The sequence below is a fragment of the Triticum urartu genome, chromosome 3A, assembly GCF_056163025.1.
Source record: "Triticum urartu cultivar PI428250 chromosome 3A, HENAU_Tu73, whole genome shotgun sequence".
NCBI classification, from domain to species: Eukaryota; Viridiplantae; Streptophyta; class Magnoliopsida; order Poales; family Poaceae; genus Triticum; species Triticum urartu.
In genome coordinates, this window is record NC_141875.1 from 568,627,690 (window position 1) to 568,633,654 (window position 5,965).

Consider the following 5,965-nt stretch of genomic DNA (forward strand, 5'->3'; position numbering starts at 1 on the left):
ACCTACTCCTACTAGGAGTAGGATTCCCCCTCTTGGGGCGCACCCTAGGGGCGGGCCAGCCCTCCCATCCTCTCTCCTTTATATAGGGGGAAGGGGGCACCCCATAGACACACAAGTTGATTTCTTAGCCATGTGTGGTGCCCCCCTCCATAGATTTCCACCTCGGTCATATTGTCATAGTGCTTAGGCGAAGCCCTGCATCGGTAACTTCATCATCACCATCAACACACCGTCGTGCTGACGAAACTCTCCCTCAGTCTCAGCTGGATCTAGAGTCCAAGGGACGTCACTAGCTGAACGTGTACAGAACGCGGAGGTGCCGTACGTTCGGTACTTGATCGGTTGGATCGCGAAGACGTTCGACTACATCAACCGCGTTACTCAATGCTTCCGCTTTCGGTCTACGAGGGTACGTAGACACACTCTCCCCTCTCATCGCTATGCATCTCCTAGATAGATCTTGCGTGATCGTAGGAAATTTTTTTTGAAATACTGCGTTCCCCAACACATAGCTAGTAGCTAGATGGCTTCTTCTCTCTCTTTGATCTTCAATACAATGTTCTCCTCGATGTTCTTGGAGATTTATTCAATTTAATTTTTTGCGGTGTGTTTGTTAGCATCCGATGAATATTATTTGAGTCTTCTCTGAACTCTTTTATGCATGATTGTTATAGCTTTGTATTTCTCTCTGATCTATCTGTTTGTTTTGGTCAACTAGATTGATTTATCTTGCAATGGGAGAGGTGTTTTGTGATGGGTTCGGTCTTGCGGTGCTCAATCCCAGTGAATGAAGGGGACATGACACGTATTTGTATCATTGTCATGAAGGGTAAAATGATGGGGATTATTCATATTAATTGAATTTACTTTGTCTACATCATGTCATATTGCTTAAGGCGTTACTCCGTTTTTATGAACATAATATTCTAGATGCATGCTGGATAGCGGTCGATGTGTGGAGTAATAGTAGTAATGCAGGCAGGAGTCGGTCTACTTGTCTTGGATGTGATGCCTATATACATGATCATTGCCTTGGACATTGTCATGATTATCCTTTTTTCTATCAATTGCTCAACAGTAATTTGTTTACCCACTGTATACTATGTTCAAGAGAGAACCGTCTAGTGAAAACTATGCCCCCCAAGTCTATCTGTATCATATATTAAAATCGAAAAATACCTTGCTGTAATTTTATTTTGTGCTTCCGTTTATGTACCTATCACTGCGAGATTTGATCCTTGCAATTAATCATCAAGGGATTGACAACCCCTTGTTTGCGTTGGGTGCAAGTATTTATTATTTTGTGTGTAGGTACTACTAACGAGGTGTTGCATGGTTCTCCTACTGGATTGATAACCTTACTTCTTAACTGAAGAAAATACTTATCTCTACTTTACTGCATCATCCTCTCCTCTTTAGGGGAATCCCAACGCATCTCACAAGTAGCTGTCGGCGAGCCGCTTCAATGCCGGCTGCAGTGAGCGGTCATGTACGCTCTGGGCTGGCATGAATGCAGGCAGCTGACTTCGGACGGGAATGCGCACGGGCGTGGGAGAGGGTTTCTGATGAGCGGGGCAGTCAGAAACGGGCGCGGCAGCGATCCAGACGCCTACTAAGCCCCCAGTTTATTTCCGGCTTGCGGAAAAATGTACATACGAACTGATCGACGAACCGATACAAACCCGCGTTAGATGCCAAAACACGTCCGGACCGCTCTGTCGAGACAGGAAACTTGGACAAGCCCACAGCTTCCCAACGAGAAAACATATGCACTACCAGAATCGCACCCTATGCCGACGGCCCTAGCCGTCGGCATAGCCCTAACTGACCGTCGGGACAGGCCTATGCCGACGGCCCTCGCGGCATAGGGCCGTCGGCAACATATCCGTCAGCGTAGCCTGGGAGGCCGTCGACATAGAAAGGCCGTCAGCATAGGTCCTATCCCAACGGTGTCCGTACATCTATGCCGACGGCCCTGGCCGTCGGCAACGTTACCTCCAAACGGCGGCCGCCGTCAAGTCCTGGCCAACGCCTGCTCCCCACGTGTCAGGTCTATGCCAACGGCCTGGTCGTCGTCTTAGTTTGAACCTATGCCGTAGACGAGCCACATGGCGAGCAAGCGTCGCCCCTGGGGAAGGTCTATGTCGACGGCCTTGCCGTCGGCATAGGTTCAAACTAAGCCGACGCCCAGGCCGTCGGCATAGACCTGACACGTGGCAGCAACTGGGCTCTCCTGGGAGCATGGCTATGCCGACGGCCTGGCCGTCGGCTTAGTTTTAAACTATGCCGACGGCTAGGCCATCGACATAGACCTGCCACGTGTCAGCCACTGGGAGCTCACGGCAGCTCTATGCCGACGGCCTAGCCGCGGCATAGTTTCTGCCTGTTTTTTTTCTTTTTTCTGTTTTGTTTCAGCTCAATTCATTTGAATATATACAACATATATAAGGATCATACAGCAATATATGCATCACATAACAATAAGGAGCAGCATCACACAACAAATTCATCATCACACATCATAAGAAGCATCGCAAAGCATAAACATATAAGTATCATCAACACCAAAGCATATAAGAATCTCACAAACAACAATAAGAAACATCACTAGCATATAAGTATCATCACCACCAAGACCGCCACAATGTGACCCAAAGGCTTAAGCGCCAGGACGTCGAGCACCGCGGAGGTCGTCACCGCCAAGACCGCTGAAGCCCAGGTCGTCACTGCTAGCGGCAGCGCTACCGCCTCCACATCTGCCTCCGCCTCCGTGGATCGGAGTGGTCGGGCTTCGTGTCTCCGGAGTGCTGTGAAGACCACCGCCAACGGTAGATCCACCTGTTCCCTAGATGTTGAAAAGACATATTAACGGGATATATGACTGTGTTGAAAGGCATGACATGCTTTGGGTGAATAGATTGGGGATGAACTAACCGGCGAGGGGCCAGCGTTCTGTGCCACAAACTCCTCAAAGCTCAGCAGCACTAGTTGTGCTGGAGGGCATTGTGCTCGAGGGAACTGAGGACACCTGCCGGCCGCCATTTCCTGAAAAGCCTGCTGCATCTGGCTATCCCTCTGCACTTGGTGTTCATAAAGCCTCTGATGCCACGCCATGCTCTCCTAGCGTGTGTACTCCAGGTAGGCCTACGGTATGACATCATGGAACTCAGAAAACTACTAAATGTGGAAAATAAAGTGAGCAATGAAGATAAGAGGGAAAATACTTACAGATTGTTGCTCCTGAAAGAGGGACTATGCACTAGTCACTGGCTGGCTCGTGCGCTGGCTCAGGCTCGGGTCGATCCGACGAAGCTGTGTGTAGGAGATACTAGGAGTGATCACAGCATCGAGAACAGCCTCCCGACCGTGCTCCTTGGGCCCCATGCTCACCACCGCCCTGTCGTCCAGAGGCGCCGCAATGGGGTCAGGTGTGTCAGGATGTAACTTCAGATACGCTTCGGAGTAGGCCTTCTTCCTCCCCGCGGTCTTCTTGCCGTAGTACTCGGGCTCGCCAGGCTTGGAGTCCTTCCGCGTATGGGCGATCTCCCACGCCTGCATGTCTGAGAGTGATCGCTTCAGTTTCTCCTCCTGCACCACCAAACAGAGGTTAGTCATACATAAGAAAGTGATGGTAAATAGAAGAAGAAGAATGTTTAATGGGGTTAGTCATACATTAACTGCCTTGTGGAGATAGTGGTTTCGGTTTCCCTGAGCATGTACTCCCTCCGTCCCTCGGTTAGCCTTATTTTTGGTTCTCATAGCCGCCCAGGCTCCAGCCTCATCACACCAAAGATCCACCAATGCCGCCCAGGACTCGTCTTTTCCATAACACCAATTTGGACACACCTACATAATAAAAGCATAATGGCATGTAGGTGTGTCCAAATTGGTGTTATGGAAGCATAAAGCATAATGTACCACAAGGTAATGAAAGCATAATGAAAGCATAATGAAAAATCTTTTATACTTACCGCCAAGAACTCGGGCCTCTCCAAGGTAATGCCCATCCTCCGCGCTTCTTCCTTGGTCATCTTCACACCAAGAACGTCGTGGTAGTATGTGGAGATGGCCACATAGCGCACCTCGTACTGCATCTGGCGGGCCTTCTTCTTGCATTGGCGCAGCACGATCTGGTCCGCTCTAGCCCTGTGCTCCGAAAGAACCCGATAGAATTTCTACAATCATGCATGAAACAAGAATGGAAGAAGCCATGAGTTAAATCATTCATGTAACTAGAATGGACTTGTGCTTCTGAAGAGAACTCACCCAGAAAGTAGTGATCACGGCCTTGGCATGGGTCTCATGGTCCTCGTGGAGGGCCGCTTCCCAGTGGTCCCAGCTCGTGGCCAAAACCTGATGGTCCGGCTGCCTGACTGGATCCGGACAGTACAACCCCGGCCAGTATAACTTCAGCAAGACGGTGATGAGGCCATTGGGAATACGGACCCCTTTAGAATATATCCAGTTGCTGCAAAAGAATGAACTATTAGCATGTGACAAGAAAAATAAATAACAACCGGAATAAGCATGTGACAAGCAAAATAATGAACCACTTACTCTTTTCCCGTGGGCTCAATGAGCCACTTCTGCTCCTCAGTAGCAGGAACCTGCTTTGGTAGCTTTGCATTACCACGCAGCCACCCCTTGTTGTCAACCCCCTTCCCGTCACCACCATCATCCCCGCCACCACCCTCCTCCTCGCCTGCCTCCCCCTCCCCAACCTCCTCCTCCTCCTCGCCTGCCTCCTCCTCCACCACCTCCTCCTCCTCCTCCCTAGAGTGTACCTCACTAGAGGAGGGCCTCGAAGACAACACCCCTAAGTCGGTGAGGGTGCGCTCTTTCTGGCCGCGACCCCCTGTAGTGGCTCTCCCCCCCAGCACCTCATCCTCTAGAGGCTCTCCCCCCGCCCCCTCCTCCTCTAGGGGCACCTCTCCCTCGACCTCCCTGTGAGGAGTCATCGTCAAGTAGCCGAGGGGGAGGATTACGTGCTCGACCACTCCGACTAGGCAGGCCGACGACCTTGCGTAGGAAACCCACGCCGTCGGCCTTCCCCTTGCCCATGTTCCATGAACCTGCATTGAAAAGAGAAAAAGCAATTAGTAAATTAATGAAATGAAGGAAAAGGCATGATAATAAACACATTATAAAAATGCATAAAAAGGCATATTCCTAAACTATAGAAAAAAATACTTGAAACGTACATCTGCTAGAACCCATATGAATCATCACTGTTGTAACCTCTTTCTCGGTCCGTCTCATCATCACTATCAATCATATCATCTTCGTTGTCCGACGGAGGTGGAGGCTCTTCCTCGTCGTCAGTGTCTTCGTTTAACTTTTCTAGCATAAGTATGTCATTTTCATTGACAATGGTCTCACCATCATTCTGTGCATTGTCGACGTTTGGGTCCACATCATCATCACCCAATGGTCTAGCGTCATCGTTTCTAACCACATCATCATCATCATCATCAGGTTGCTCTTGATAGAACACTCCCTCGTATGTCATGGGGTTAATGTTGTAGTAATCGTCTTCATTCGGGTCTGGTAGCTTACCATGTGGCGATACCTTGAACAAAACTTCCCAACCCTTTAGATACACTTTCTGGCATGGGTAAGGCAGATAATATACTTGTGTAGCTTGGGTAGCCGCAATGAAGAGATCGGCTTCGGCATAGACGGTTGATGGTTTAACTTCGACCAAACCAATGGAAGGCGTATGTTTTACCCCCTCCCGCGGATCGAGCCATCGGCATTTGAACACAGGCAGACTTAGGGTCTCACGCCCCTGGCGGAATTTAACCTCGTATATATTTTGTACCCTTCTGTAGTAGTCTACTGAATTTTGACCGGGGGTGTACACTCCAGTATTTATAGTTTTGGGATCGGGGCGGCTGTTTTGGTGCTCCTCTGTATGGAAGCGATACCCATTCACATCATACTTTTTACATGTCATGACGGCAGG